The sequence below is a fragment of the Thalassophryne amazonica genome, chromosome 10, assembly GCF_902500255.1.
Source record: "Thalassophryne amazonica chromosome 10, fThaAma1.1, whole genome shotgun sequence".
NCBI lineage: Eukaryota > Metazoa > Chordata > Actinopteri > Batrachoidiformes > Batrachoididae > Thalassophryne > Thalassophryne amazonica.
The window spans coordinates 93,242,550-93,259,559 of record NC_047112.1 but is presented as its reverse complement, the minus strand read 5'-3'; the positions used below and the strand labels follow the sequence as shown (position 1 = coordinate 93,259,559).

Sequence of the window (17,010 nt, the reverse complement as noted above, 5' to 3'; positions counted from 1 at the left end):
CAAAAAACGCTGAGTATGCACGCATTTCGGGTGTACAGACAGCGATTAGAGTTTTGGTATTAGAGAGTTTTGAGAAATATTTGCAGTGTTTATTAGTTGGTGGAGTATTTAGCATGTGTGGTTGTTGTGGTGGTGTTTTTATTTTGAAAAATGAGGCGTCCTATGAATGCTGAGCAAGCGCATTTTTTTTTTTTTTTTTTTTTTTTTTTTGGAGCAAGACAGAGTGCGCAGTGCATTATCAGAGTCTGAACCAGACAGTGAGGATTCTGATGATGAAGGAGATGACCCCCTTTTGTTCTGGACAAGCAACCAGAACAGGTGGATCCACCGATGTGCGCACAGTAGCTCGAATCACGCGCTTCTGTTTGCAGCTTCTCCAGGACTCAGGCGCTACAGAGCTCCGTCCCAGTGCTGAGTCCTGGAACACAGAGCAGGATGCAGACACACACTGCTTCAGCAGTGGCTCCAGACGCATTTCGTTTAAAGCGTCAAAATCAACGTTAGCTTCGGTTTCTTTTGTTCCTCTTTCATTCCTTTTGCGCTCCTGATTCGCAGGCTATTCAGTGATGGGAAAAGTCAAAAGCTTATTCGTCCACCTTTTCTGGATGATTTATGACTTTTTTTAAAACTTTTTTCCCTTCATTCAGGAATGGTCATATGCCGTGTGACCGGGCCATAACTTTGTTTTTAATAAGTGGTGCAGTTTTCCTGCCTTGGCTTCATAGCAACATCTATTGTTCTCATTAGCTTAAAAAATTATTATTCTTGAGCAGACTGAGATAATATGTGGGTACTGACAGCAGCTTTCCTCAACTGCTCAGTCAGCAATCTGTAAGTCTCACACGCTGCTGTAAATTAACTCAAAGTTCTGTCAATTTTTTATTGAGTACTCACAGATCAGGTACACAATTGTTAATAAGTATCTTAGCATTCCCAGATAAGCACCCCCCCAAAAAAGTAACAGAAGAAACAAAACATACTACAAACTCATTCTAATAGCTGAAACCAGGACAAAAAATATATATATAAATTTACAGCCTGACCTGCAAAGTCTTACTTTCTTGTAGAGTTCTGGCATGAAGTATATTCTATGATTGGACCAGACCTTCCAGTTTGGTTCCCACTGTTTCCAGGGTAGCTGAGTGGATGTCTGTGGTAAGTGACCTTTTACCTCATTTCGCTTTCAGGAAAAGCCTTGTTCTGATTCTTCCTGGTTGTCAGAGAAACACTCCTGCTTCCTAAATAATGTGAATAAACAGTGAGGTCCAAACATGCAGTAAATTTAAGATAGTTGAGGAAAAACACACAAGTACATGAAATCTTTAGACTTTTTATTTACATCTGGAAAGTATTCACAGCACTTCAGTTTTTCCAGATTTCGTTATGTTACAGGCTTATCCCAAAATAGAGTAAATTCCTTTTTCCCCTTAAAATTATACTCACAACACCCCATAATGACAACATTAATTAAATTTTTGCAAATTTATTAAAAATATTTAAATATAATAAAATATTAAAGCTAGAATGCCGGCAATCTTCAATAGATAAAATACAGTCTGGAGTTTAATATAAATAAACTACATCATATTTAGAACCCATTAAAAAAATTTGGGGATTTTTTTATTTGTGGGAACATACATAATTTGAGGGAAATCCATAGCATATTTCACCACAGCGAACATCCAAACCTGCAGACGAATTCAAGCCGTAAGTGCGTCTGCGCTTGTGCAGACGCACTTAATAACTCAGATAATCAGATAATAATGGACTCAGATAATAACCATAACTGTACACCATCAGACACCAGTCACCAGGCAACTCACCTGTCCAAAAGCAGTGCTGCAAAATCCTTGTGAGTTCGATCGCCAGTCTTCTGTCGCTGTAGCTAGCAGTGAAACCCCCCATGTCACCTGTGACGTCACCCCGATGGCGTCCTGGCTTTCGAATTTTTGGCACGTTCCAATAATTCAGAATTTGTTTCGATATGGATGAAATTTAATCATGTTCAGACTAATATTTTGGGAATCCTTTATATTCACACTAACAAACAAAATTACTTTGGTCCCCATCAAAATTCTAACAATCATCTCAATTTCAACATGCTTCCTGGCACTCTAGCTTTAAAAAATTTAAATTTAAAAAATAAATCACATGTACATACATACTCACACCCTTTGCTTAATACTTTGCTGATGCACCTTTGGCGGCAATTACAGCCTCAAGTCTTCTTGAATATGATGCTACAAGTTTGGCACACATATCTTTGAGCAGTTTTGCCCATTCTTCTTTGCAGCACCTCTCAAGCTCCGTAAGGTTGGATGGGGAGTGTCGATGCACAGACATTTTCAGATCTCTCCAGAGATGTTCAGTCAGATTCAGGTCTGGGATCTGGCTGGGTCACTCAAGGACATTCACAGAGTTGTCCTGAAGCCACTCCTTTGATATCTTGGCTGTGTGCTTAGAGTCATTGTCCTGCTGGAAGATGAACCATCACCCCAGTCTGAGAGTCAAGAGCTCTCTGGAGCAGGTTTTCATTCTGTTGTCAAGGTAACTCCAGAATTTATGGACAAATGGACAGCACACATGACGCACGCCTGGTTTCCTCCAAACATGATGCCTGGCATTCACACCAAAGAGTTCAATCTTTGTCTCATCAGACAAGAGAATTTTGTTTCTTGTGGTCAGAGTCCTTTAAGTGCCTTCTGGCAAACTCCAGATGTGCTGCCATGTGCCTTTTACTAAGGTGTGGCTTCCGTCTGGCCACTCTACCATACAGGCCTGATTGTTGGATTGCTGCAGATATGGTTGTCCTTCTGGAAGGTTCTCCTCTCTCTACAGAGGAATGCTCTGACAAAGTGACCATCAGGTTCTTGCTCGCCTCCCTGACCAAAGGCCCTTCTCCCACGATCGCTCAGTTTAGACGGGTGGACAGCTCTAGGAAGAGTCCTGGAGGATCTGAACTTCTTCCATTTATGGATGATGGAGGCCACTGTGCTCATTGGGACCTTCAAAGCAGTAGAAATGTTTCTGTGCCCTTCCCCAGATTTGTGCCTCGAGACAATCCTGTCTCTGGGGTCTACAGTCAATTCCTTTGACTTCGCGCTTGGTTTGTGCCCTGACATGCACTGTCAACTGTGGGGCCTTATATATAGACAGGTTTGAGCCTTTCCAATTCATGTCCAATCAAATGAATTTACTCCAGGTGGACTCCAATTAAGCTGTCGAAACATCTCAAGGATGTAGTGGAAACAGGATACACATGAGCTCAATTTTAGTCTTATTTATGTACATGTGATTTATTTGTTTGTTTGTTTTTTAATTAATCTGCAAAAATCTTAAACTTTTTTCCACATTGCCATTGTGTAGAATTTTGAGGAAAAAATGAATTTAATCCATTTCAAATCCCACCCCTGCCACATTTCTCCATGTAATGTGGAGCTGCGTCAGGAAGGGCATCCGGCGTAAAACTTGTGCCAATTCAACATGCAGATCCACCTTGGATTTGCTGTGGCGATCCCGAGTGCAAACAAGGGAGCAGCCGAAGGGACTTACTGGAATAAGGCTGTTAAAAAAAAAAATAGCACTGTGAATACTTTCCAGATGCACTGTTTACTGTATATCTGTGATATAAGAGCTTTCTTATGGGGCATAAGCAGGGCTTTGAACCAGAATTTTTTCCTCATCTGATTCGTTCTGTACAGAAACTGCATTTTAACATTTCCGGTTTTGAGTTCCACCTCAAAATGGACATTCCCGAACCAGTTACAACAAGAAGTTGTCATTCCCGAAGCAATTAATAACATTCCATGTCAGTTGTAGGACATTGAAAACACTGTATATACCAGACCTGTATGTGGCGCTGTAATGCTCCCACAAAAAACAGGAGACAACAGAGCATGTTGTAGCAGGCAGCAGAAGCTATAACTTTTCAAAACAGGACACTAAGTAAATAAAGCCTTTTTAAGACAGAGGGTCCATGCTGATCCCCTGAAACAGACGTGTGCATTTAAAGAGAACCCGTATGTTTCTTGTATTTTTAAAAGACACAGCACTGTATCGCCATCAGCCTCGCATTGAAGCCTGTGCAAACCCACTGCTGCCCACTGACTGGCTCAGCAGCAAAACCTACAGTCCCCACACGACCATTCATAGAGTTTGAAGGTTTAAAATATTAAAACTATTCACACACTGAGTAAATGTAAAGTCATATTCTGACCTGTTATGTCATTTCAGTAGGATTCATCATCACAGACTGATGACAAGACATTCTTGTTTTTGAAGACGACATCTGTGAAATACTTCAATTCCTTATTGTGGAAATTACTGAAGAAACAGTGTTTTTAAAGAACTCCCTCAATGTTTTTTTTTTTTGCTCCAGGTGTGTTTCTCAGCCTGACCCAGAGAACTTCAGCACTTTGTACCATCAGCATCAAGAAAAATAAGTTATTTTAAATGTTTAAATATATTCCTGCCACCTGATGCATCTTCACCATTCTGCTCACGATGAAAATAAATCCCATTTGATCCACCAAGACAAATAATAATAATAATAACCCAAACAAATGCAGTGTTTCTAATGAAGTCCCTCAATGTTTGTTTGCTCTGCGTACGTTTCTCAGTGTGAAACACGAGACGGCAGCGCTTTGTCCCACCAACAACAACAACCAAAATATACAGTGCATACAAGTATGAACAACGCTGCACTTTTTCCACGTTTTTAATGTTACAGACTTATTCCAAAACGGATGAAATTCATTTTTTCCCCCCAAAATACTACACACACTACTCCATAATGACAACGTGAAAAGGTGAGACTTTTTGCAAATTTATTAAGAATAAAAAAACTAAGAAATCACATGTACATAAGTATTCATTTGCCATTAAACTCAACACTGAGCTCAAGTGCATCCCATTTATACTGATCATCCCTGTGATGTTTCTACAGCTTAACTGGAGTCCACCTGGGGTGATTGGACATGATTCATTTTTTTCTACTACATTACTCACATTTGATTTAATTTGTTATGTTCTTTATTTCTATACTATTTTTACACTTACATTTGTCATTATCTTTTAGTTTATATCTTTTATATTTAGCAAGTGTGTTGCCTGTTGTGGCAGCAGAAAGAGCAGTTCGAGTACTTCTCTCTGTTTATTGTGCTCCACCAAAAACCCCAGTGTCACAAGTCTAATCTGTACCTCCATTCAGCTTCTCTGTTTATATTTCATCCACTGCTCATCCTGGACCAGCTCACCTGCTGATTAGGTCACACAAACTAAAACTAATGAAGCAGTCAAATATAATTCATATTTTCCCCAGCAAAAATATTCAAGTCACTAAAACCAAAATGAATAGCATCTTTTTCTGGAACGCAGTGGTCCATTGCTCCTCCTCCTCAGACACACCATGCCTTCTTTCACAACATCTTAGTAGGTGCAGAAAAACAGCAAAATCTGAAAGTTTTCAAGGATGAGCCTCAAATGTCACTGATTTAAAACTCAAATGACTCAGTCACACCCAATCATGTGCTTTTACTATTCAAATGTCAATGTAAAAACTAAACCGTGACACACTGATGTCATGCAAAGAAGGAAGGATGGGGTCCAATGCATGAATGTTGTCAAGGAAACCTAGAAAATGCTTACAAATATCCTGGATCACCATGTACCTTCCCAATGAAAAAAAATCTCTGACAAGAATTCTCAAAAGCCCAGAAATTATACAAATCTGTAGTCTATTCAAGCTACTTTGTTTACCAAAAGCAGGGATTGGGACAGAGCACAAGTGCTATATTGTTGTAGATACTAATAAGAAAAAGAAAATACGGACCACAACAATAGCAAAAATGCCCGAGAACAGTGACCACATCAAACCAAAATATACTATATTCCAAAAATGCTCCCTGAATTGTCCATTTCTTTCAAGTGCTAATGATTCAGGAAAGTGAACTCCGTAGTTTTGCTAACCATCTACATGATTTGTTAGGTTTGTTTTAAAGTTTTCTTAAACAAGAGGCTTTTATTTATAATGAGTCTGTTATAAATTAAACTGTGAAAATCATTAAATATTTGCAGGAAAACTAAAGATTAAGATATTTACAAGATAAAACTATTTATTTTGACAGAATTTGCATTAATTTCTTGCAACTGTAACATTACAAATTCATAGAAGGATTGATCACATGCAATCAAAACAAATCTTGATTACACCCTGCTCCCTTGAGGTTGGGTGATTCACAATATAAACAAAGCCATTGAAAGAAATTGTCAATATTAAGACTTCTGCAGTTATTACATGAAGCCAACAGTATCACAGAGCTGTAACTAGTTATAACAAATCAAGTGGCAAAGTCACATTTTTTTTCTTTTAAATCAAACTAACGGCAGGAAATGGCAAACCTTCACACACAACTGGGCACTGCGGTCGTTTGAGGGTGGGCGCTAAAGGGGTAAAATATGATGCATATGATGTAATTTCTCTTCTTCCGGGGGAAAAAACGCGCCATTTTCTCAAGAGTTTTTTGGCAAATTACATGTAAACAAAGTGAAAATGCAAAGAAAAGTGACAATGTCATGGAAGAGTGGACATATATCAAGGTGTTTTTGCAGGTGAAAGAATGCAGCTACTCTGGTTAGCTGTGTAGGCTAACACTTACCGACACAATGTATCCCATTTGCCTCATCTTCCCTTCTCCACCGGGAACCAAAAAAAACAAAAACAAAAACACTTTTTGCGCCTGCTTCGGTGATTGCAGACGAAAACAAAGCAGTACACCATTTTTCCATGTGAAGTTATGCTGTGTATATATTGCACAACGGGACCAGCTGTCCCCATAAGTGGTCAAATCCCCCGAGATCATGCAGGGTCAAACAAGACTGTGGTGCCCTATTCAGTCCGATTAGCAACAGATCAACCATCATGACTACAACAAATAAAGTTGTGTTGTTTAAAATCAAATTTAAAAGAGAGTGGAGGTGTGATCCCACATTTAAATAATGTGTGACAAAAACTGTGATGTATACTTCATTATCAAGCCCTTATGACAAAGTAAGGTAATTGCTGCTTGATGTGTCACAGTTTAAACTTGAACTTTATTATAAATAACTATAAGTATAAAAAAACAACCAACCAATGTATGTCATGCTGCCATCACTAAGACGGGCAGTTGTTGTGTCGCATCATTCAGCGCTTTCATAAAAAAAAAAAAAAAAAAAAAAAAAGACTTCACATCTATTTTCACTCCACCTACTTTGATTGAAAATGAATGGCAGCTAGTCATGTTACCACGTTCTCTTGTAGCTAATGTGACCGGGGGTAATGGGGTCCTGGCCATTTTTGACAGCATTGTTGATAATGCTGTTGGACCGTCCTCTGCTGGACAAACTATGCAATAACACCACTTCCAACAGCCAAAGTGGTTTCGTGCATTGTTTATTTGTTAAAATAAGTTTTCATATAGGCAAAAATAATGATGATACTGATATGTTCATGATAGGTTCACCTCAGCTGGTATCATCTGCAAACCAATATATTTGTAGGGCTTTAGTAAAAAGGGCAGAAAACCACTGCCAACAAACACAAGTAGTAGATACTAGATGATGATTTAAGACAGTATTTTTTTTTTAGTCTTAACAAGGACAAAAATTTAGTTATTTTGAAAGATACGCATTTTGCACAGGATAATATTAAAACAGTAAGATCTGATGATGTTTAAAAGGTTAACTTTTTGTGAGGTTATGGATTAATTTCTCTGTTATATCACAAATGATTCACATTAACCCATTTAAAATGGGGTAACTCTCTGCAATTAAATAATCCATGTCTCTCTGCCCATGTTTTCTCTTGCTGAAGATGAAAGTACACCTGGTTTGTCCTTGCTCCTGCAGCAGACAGCAAAAGGTGCTGTGAACAGTCAGTGGTGGCATAATTTTTTATCATTCTCCCACTGAAAACAACAGAACATCCAGTTTACACTCTGCCACTGGCAGCCAATAAGTGAATGCTGCATTACCAGTATTCAGCTATGAAAGTTCCGGTCCCCCGCCCCCATCCCCTTAATCCCTGCAAGTTACTGTAAAATCAGCAAGATATGGATTTCAGCATTAGTTTGAATGATTTAAGTTTACTTCTGTGTTGTGGTTTTATTTGTCAATTAATTAATTTATTGGTCTCTGGCTTGGTTTACAGTAATAGTGATTGACGTACAAAGTACACTCAACAAAAATATAAACACTTTTGGTTTTGCTCCCATTTTGTATGAGATGAACTCAAAGATCTAAAACTTTTTCCACATACACAATATCACCATTTCCCTCAAATATTGTTCACAAACCAGTCTAAATCTGTGATAGTGAGCACTTCTCCTTTGCTGAGATAATCCATCCCACCTCACAGGTGTGCCATATCAAGATGCTGATTAGACACCATGATTAGTGCACAGGTGTGCCTTAGACTGCCCACAGTAAAAGTCCACTCTGAAAGGTGCAGTTTTATCACACAGCACAATGCCACAGATGTCGCAAGATTTGAGGGAGCGTGCAATTGGCATGCTGACAGCAGGAATGTCAACCAGAGCTGTTGCTCGTGTATTGAATGTTCATTTCTCTACCATAAGCCCTCTCCAAAGGTGTTTCAGAGAATTTGGCAGTACATCCAAGCAGCCTCACAACTGCAGACCACGTGTAACCACACCAGCCCAGGACCTCCACATCCAGCATGTTCACCTCCAAGATCGTCTGAGACCAGCCACTCGGACAGCTGCTGAAACAGTCGGTTTGCATAACCAAAGAATTTCTGCACAAACTGTCAGAAACCGTCTCAGGGAAGCTCATCCGCATGCTCATCGTCCTCATCGGGGTCTCGACCTGACTCCAGTTTGTCATCGTAACCGACTTGAGTGGGCAAATGCTCACATTCGCTAGCGTTTGGCACGTTGGAGAGAGAGGTGTTCTCTTCACGAATGAATCCCGGTTCACACTGTCCAGGGAAGATGGCAGACAGCGTGTGTGGTGTCGTGTGGGTGAGTGGTTTTCTGAGGTCAATGTTGTGGATCGAGTGGCCCATGGTGGCGGTGGGGTTATGGTATGGGCAGGCATCTGTTATGGACGAAGAACACAGGTGCATTTTATTGATGGCATTTTGAATGCACAGAGATACCCTGATGAGATCCTGAGGCCCATTGTTGTGCCATACCACCTTGTGTTGTGCCAAGAACATCACCTCATGTTGCAGCAGGATAATGCACGGTCCCATGTTGCAAGGATCTGTACACAATTCTTGGAAGCTGAAAATGTCCCAGTTCTTGCATGGCCGGCATACTCACCGGACATGTCACCCATTGAGCATGTTTGGGATGCTCTGGACCGGCGTATACGACAGCGTGTACCAGTTCCTGCCAATATCCAGCAACTTCGCACAGCCATTGAAGAGGAGTGGACCAACATTCCACAGGCCACAATTGACAACCTGATCAACTCTATGCGAAGGAGATGTGTTGCACTGCATGAGGCAAATGGTGGTCACACCAGATACTGACTGGTATCCCCACCCAATAAAACAAAACTGCACCTTTCAGAGTGGCCTTTTATTGTGGACAGTCTAAGGCACACCTGTGCACTAATCATGGTGTCTAATCAGCATCTTGATATGGCACACCTGTGAGGTGGGATGGATTATCTCAGCAAAGGAGAAGTGCTCACTATCACAGATTTAGACTGGTTTGTGAACAATATTTGAGGGAAATGGTGATATTGTGTATGTGGAAAAAGTTTTAGATCTTTGAGTTCATCTCATACAAAATGGGAGCAAAACCAAAAGTGTTGTATTTATATTTTTGTTGAGTGTACAAACTCCTCATCCAAATATCACCCAGAACCTACCCACACTATTTTTGATCACTGATGAAAAGGTACACACACACACACACACACACACACACACACACACACACACACACACACACACACACACACACACACACACACACACACACACACACACACACACACACACACACACACACACACTTTGCATCAAAACAAATTTGTTTTGGGAATTTGTTTTGAAAATCTTCAACCAAATGGCAGTAATCTGTGGACTCAGACTGAAAAGACAGAATGCTGCTAAAGAATCATTTGCATTTCAATGTGTTCAGCATCTTGGCCTAAAAGTGTACTGCGGCAAAACTACAGCTGTGACAAGCATCAGCTAAATGCTTACATGTTGTGAGGCCTAAAAGCACAAACTCTTCCAGAGGTCCATGGTTGCTCTCACAGCACCCTACAGGATTTCACAACTACTGCAGCAGAGACTCCACCTTGTTACAGTTAAAAATATAGCTGTCCTCAAAGCCCAAAAACTTCCCCTCTCAGGGAAATCAGAAACAACACACACTCTAACACACAGTTGGAATGCAGAGCTCTGTATGTCTTTAATTTCAAGGAGGAAAGGGCACTGCCAAGTCTCATGATGTGGCAGGGCCAATTCCGTAATCATGTTTCAACATGTTCAACGTTAAAGTTACTATCCCCTTTAACACTACTACTCCCAAACAACTGTCTCAAATTGTACAACACTCTTAAAAATAAATAAATAAATAAATCAGCAATTCAAAACAATCACTTAACAGAAACCCATGTCAGTGACAATTAGATGTTTGTTTATTTTTGCCTGGTTGAAATACAGATATGAATGAATGAATCTACCAGGGTTAAAAATGCATACATTACTTTCATAATATTTTATTTGTCTAAAAATGAATGTCCAAGGTTCCTTATGTTAATCAAGAAATCATCTCATCTGAAACAACAACAACAGATAAGTTATGGTTTTAATTTATAGAACAAAGATTTCTAAAGAATCATCTTTTTTTTTTTACTTATAACTATTTTAATTACGCTTAATAATGTAAGAAACATTTTTTCAACTTCAAAATGTACAGTACTCAGAAAATAATCTTGAAGTAAAAAAAAAAAAACATTTGTAAGGATTTTCTTTAGAAAACTGCTGTGTATAAATTAGCTGTTGTGATGTTTCTCTGATACACATTTCTACACTCTTCCGTGTTTTTGCCTGATACCTCTTCTGGGTTTAAAGTAAGGCTGTAGCAAAGATATATATATATATATATATATATATATATATATATATAAAAATCTTCGGCTTTACGTCACAAAATTTGGCAAATTGCAGGAAACCGTGTTTCAGAGGATTATAAAATTTCAAAAATGTTGGGGGGGGACTCATGCCAACAGCACTCGCCATTCGGCTCTGCCACACCAAGTTCTCCCCTATGCTGTGAAAAAAATCTCGGTGAGAACCCTGGTGGTGACGAAGGTCTAACCAATGTCTACAATTAACGCATCCCATGTTGAATATCACTCAAACTGGGTATACACCCAGGTCTTAAAACACCAGTTCAATTAGCTCATACAGCTTGCTCCACATATACACAATTTTTCCAGACCTGATCCAAGAGGATCTAGAGGTCACTTTAGTTTTGGTTTTCTGTTCTTACTGGCTCAATCATGTGATATCATCTACAATTCGCAACAGAACAAAATTCAAAACTGAGCTACATGAGTCAACATATCATGCTGTAATTTATTCAGGGTCCCTCCTTTGCAAGCAAACCGTGGTCTGCTTGAAAAGGTCACACCAGAGTTTGAATGGATTTCCACCTACCCAAACAAAATCAATTGTCTGAGAAAATGCCACAAGGGTAGAAGTGAAAGCACATTACCCAAGTACTCAACAGTATTGTATCTACACCAAAATATTTGTTTTTATTAATAGCTTTCTAAGTGTAAACAACACTGGTATGACAACATTTTTGATTTATATGGAAAACCTTGTGTGTGCATGTGTAGCCTTGTACATGAACAATACAGTTTTACTACTGACAAAAATTTAGCTCCAAGCACTATAAAGGAAACAGATACCACAAATATATTCTAACTTTGGAATTTTTTTCATGACATTGGGGTTGTAGCCCCAAGTGGGGGTCTGGGGGACCTCCCCCATAAAATTTTGAAATATTACATACAATTTGGTGCAATCTGGTGCAAATAAGCTAAATAAGAGCCATCTCTCAGTCCCATTTTCTTGCTCATTTTAGTCATGAAAACCATATTACCCATACTGGCAAGACAACAAAACTATAATACACATGCCTGTCACATGGATTAGAACACAGTGTTATTACTATTTGATAAGACCACATATTCACATTGGACTGTTACAGTTCTCTTTCTATATTATCTAAACATTTTACTTCAGCAATAAAATGCTTTTATAACAACTTATAGTGTCTTAAAATCAAATTTGATGCAATTAAAGCTGCATGTACTGTTCATTAAGTCACCAATATAACTTTTACTTCTCAGGAACACTGATTTGATTTTAAATTAGATTCTTATTCACTTCTATTAAAGGGAACTGCAATAACATGGATTTTTCCAGCCAGTGCTGATGTCACCATTTCTGAGATACTCAAAATTTAAGTTTTGTGCAAAACGACGCACAACCTTTTTTCACATTAGTATCTGACTTCTACGAGCATGTTAAATATTTCTCATATGAATATTTCACACCAGTGTAACAGAAGAAACCATAAAATGCAGATTTATCAGACTAACATATCACATTTGCATGGAGACCGTTTGAAGAAAATTCATCCCAAAAACAGATCTTGATTTGTGTGAAACAACTCGAATAACATCAACTGACAATGAATTCCATCAAAAACATGACAAAATAAGATCAAAGACTTACGGGGAGTGTTAGCTTTTCCATATAAATGATGATTTAAAAAAGTCAGGTCAGCGTTTTGGTCTTTTTGACTGAAGCAGCCCCATTTGAATTTATTCCTGATGACCTTTAAATTGTCTCTCTGCAGCAGAAGGTTTCAACCATTTCTTTGTAGTTTCAACAAGACATGGAGCTCATTTTAAAATCTGTAATGGCATCTCTCATTCACTGCTGTGCAGTTGAGCGGTGGCGCGTAACATTCATCCTTCAGTTTCAGATCAGAACGTAAAACGTGAGATTTAACATCCACTGTGACGTCTGTTGAGAGATGTTTCCGAACAATTTTAGAAATACAAACATCGTGAAGAGAGACCACAGACTAAATCCGATGCAAGCCAGGAAAACAAAAATAACCCGGAAATGTTTACCACGTAATTAAAAACCTGGATTTCTAGAAAATCCCAGAAAAGTTCCATCACTGAGCTACTGTGTGTAAATTTGCAGTCAGTGTCAAATTGCAAGACACAGCTCTCTGCCTCACTGAATTAAAACTACTGTGACTCAGTTTTGAAGAAGGGGGCAAATACTATGTCTGTCAAATATTGTGCTTTTGACCTTTTAAGCATCATTTATGACCTAACATAACATAAAATTACATGACATACCGGAAGTGGCCTCAAGTTGTGTCTTTTACAGTAGAATACAAAACATTACAAATATTGAAGTACTTTATTCTGCCCACTGATGTGTCTGAAGGGCCCATCACAGTGGTGTCATAAGTACTGCAGAAAGGGCCAAGAGGGTGCAGGTTTTCTTTGCAGCGACCGATTCCAGCAGGTGATTTTATTGATTAACATCAATTTGAGCAGGTGGGATACGTTCATCAGTGAAATCACCTGCTGGAATCAGTGGCTACAAAGAAGCCCTGCACCCTCTTGGCCCTTTCTGGAATACTCTGGACACCACTGGCCTATCATATCGAGTCAATGGCCCCAGACTTTTGGTACTGATTGGGTTGTCTGTGTGTCTTGGTGGCTTTCCTCACTTCTCCTTCTTGCACAGTCAGTCACTCAGTTTTTGAGAACTGTCCACACAGATTTACCAGAGGGTGCCATACTGTTTGTATTTCTTCATAACTGATGTAAATAAAGTTCAAGACATATTAAGTGACTTGAAAATGTTCATGTATCCATCCCGACTTGTCTGAAGAAAACTGGCAATTAAACTGATTATTTACAGGTATTAAACCAAAGGGGCTGATTACTTATGCAACCCATCATCTTGGCTTTTATATTTTCTATCAATTTATATGAAGTTGTAGAGATTTACTTACAGTTTGAATCTAAGGAAGATAATTTTAGAAATGGGGCATAATGAGCATCGGCCCTTAAAAATCCATATCGGTCGACCCCTAATATCCATCCAAAGTGAATGTGTTAACATTTTAAACATTATCCATGACCTATGTACGAGATCTGTCCATAAAGTATAGGTCCTTTTTATTTTTTTTCAAAAACTATATGGATTTCATTCATATGTCTGTACGTCAGACATGCTTGAACCCTCGTGCGCATGCGTGAGTTTTTCCACGCCTGTCGGTGACGTCATTTGCCTGTGAGCACGCCTTGGGAAGGACTAGTCCCGCCCCCTTGTCAGAATTCCTTTGTCTGAGAAGTTGTTGAGAGACTGGCGCTTTGTTTGATCTAAATTTTTTCAAAACCTGTGAGGCACATCGAAGTGGACACGGTTTGAAAAATTCAGCTGGTTTTCGGTGAAAATTTTAACGGCTGATGAAAGATTTTGAGGTGATTCTGTCGCTTTAAGGACTTCCCATGGAGCAGGAAGTCGCGCAGCGCTCCCAGGCGCCATAGTCAGCCTGTTTCAAGCTGAAAACTTTCACATTTAAGCCTCTGTTGTCCCGAGACGTCGTGAGAGAACAGAGAAGTTTCAGAAGAAGTCAGTTTCAGCATTTTATCCGGATATTCCACTGTTAAAGGAGATTTTTTTAATGAAAGACGTGCGGACGGATTGCAGCGTCAGCTCGCAGCCGCCGCGACGCTCCGCCACTGGAAAAACACCTCCGTGTTGATAAACATTTGTAAAATCCAGGCGGCTTTTGATGGCTTTCAGTGAAGTGAGTATCTGAGAAATTGTTTAACAGTTGGGCATGTTCCAACTTGTCCTTAAGGCTTCCAATGGAGGTGTTTTTCCTGTTGCGCCGCGCTGCGCCAGCTGCAAGCTGACGTGCGAATCCGCCCGCACGTCTTTCATTAAAAAAATCTCCTTTAACAATGGAATATCCGGATAAAATGCTGAAACTGACTTCTTCTGAAAATTCTCTGTTCTCTCATGACGACCCGGGTCAACAGAGGCTTAAATGTGGAGGTTTTCAGCTTGAAACAGGCTGACGATGGCGCCTGAGAGCGCTGCGCGACGTCCCGCTCCATGGGAAGTCCTTAAAGCGACAGAATCACTTCAAAATCTCTCATCAGCCGTTAAAATTTTCACCGAAAACCAGCTGAATTTTTTGAACCGTGTCCACTTCGATGTGCCTCACAGGTTTAGAAAAAATTTTGATCAAACAAAGCGCCAGTCTCTCAGCAACTTCTCAGACAAAGGAATTCTAACAAGGGGGCTGGACCACACCTCCCACAAGGCGTGCTCACAGGCGAATGACGTCACCGACAGGCGTGGAAAAACTCACGCATGCGCACGAGGGTTCAAGCATGTCTGACGTAAAAACATATGAATGAAATCCATATAGTTTTTGAAAAAATAAAAAGGACCTATACTTTATGGACAGACCTCGTACAACATCACATGACATGAAATATCAAACAAAATCATTAAACATGGTTTGCTTCACACTGAACTTCAAATTAAATTAGCTCAAGTTGTGGTTGTTACAATAGATAAGCGCTATATAAATGCAGTCCATCTACCATTTAGATAAAAACTACAAATCCTGACTTATTATATTCTGTGTAACTTAAATTTCTAGCCAATTCTGAACCTGCAAAAAGAATAACTAGATCCACTGCCTGTTTCATTTCAAAAGACCTGCACAGCTACAGCAAAAATGAATACCTTTATTCATAGATTTACTTCTGATTACACTGCCTTTTCCAAAATTACATAACCTAAGACACACTTTGCTTTCATGGCATAATTTGCCACACCACTGTTCTTAGCAAACTGCAGCACACTTGAGTAGCTCCTGAAATTAGCAGAACTATGCACTGAATTCAAAACTCATGTGAGGCCGTCAAGTTGCCTCGAGGTACTGGGACTCAGGGCTGGGCCTTGAGACTCTCATTTTCAATAACTAGTGTGTCCCAGGACTCAGTGGCCAAAAATTCTTATGCAAACAATGAACTTCTGTTTGCACCACGACTATTTTGTCACTGCTTTTTTTTTATATATATATATTTATTATATACGAGGTCTATTAGAAAAGTATCCGACCTTATTATTTTTTTCAAAAACCATATGGATTTGAATCACGTGTGATTACATCAGACATGCTTGAACCCTCGTGGGCATGCGAGAGTTTTTTCACGCCTGTCGGTTACGTCATTCGCCTGTGGGCAGTCTTTGAGTGAGGAGTGGCCCACCCTCTCGTCGTTTTTTCATTGTTTAGGAATGGCTCAGAGACTGCTGCTTTGTTTGATAAAAATATTTTCAAAACTGTAAGGCACAACTGAGTGGACACCATTCGATAAATTCAGCTGGTTTTCGGTAAAAATTTTAACGGCTGATGAGAGATTTTGGTCTGGTAGTGTCACCGTAAGGACGGCCCACGGTGCCTGACGGCGATCTGCGCTTCGAGGCGGCAGCGTCTCACCGTTTCAAGTTAAAAACTTCCACATTTCAGGCTCTGTTGACCCAGGAAGTCGTCAGAGAACAGAGAACTTTCAGAAGAAGTCGGCATGAGGAGTTTATTCGGACATTCCATTGTTAACGGGCATTTTGTAATGAAAGAACGTGCGGGCAGAGTCGCGTGTCGGGCTGGACCCGACCGCGGGGGGTCGCGACAGGAAAAACACCTCCGTTGGAAACCTTAACGGGCAAGTTGGAACATGCCCAAGCTGTTAAACAATTTCTCAGTTACTCACTTGTTGAAAGCCGTCAAAAGCCGCCTGAATTTTACAAATGGTTTTCAACACGGAGGTGTTTTTCCTGTCGCGCCGCACACAGATTTGCACGTCTTTCATTAAAAAATGTCCTTAAACAGTGGAATGTCCGCATAAAGTCCTCATGCC

At 39.8% G+C, this 17,010-nt stretch overlaps 1 protein-coding gene across 8 annotated transcripts in view; it reads right to left on the bottom strand.

The window, feature by feature from the left end:
• fryl (furry homolog, like) overlaps positions 1 to 17,010 on the bottom strand; it is a 281,561-nt gene that overhangs the window by 164,547 nt on the left and 100,004 nt on the right. Inside the window, exons 1-2 of one of the 8 annotated variants that reach the window (XM_034180527.1) lie at positions 11,466 to 11,470; positions 8,757 to 8,761 (exon numbers count right to left, since the gene is read on the bottom strand). The exons of the other annotated variants lie outside the window; for them this stretch is intronic. The gene's annotated coding sequence lies outside the window, so the exon portion shown is untranslated. Of the gene's footprint in view, positions 1 to 8,756; positions 8,762 to 11,465; positions 11,471 to 17,010 lie in introns of those variants that run through there. 8 annotated transcript variants of the gene reach the window in all.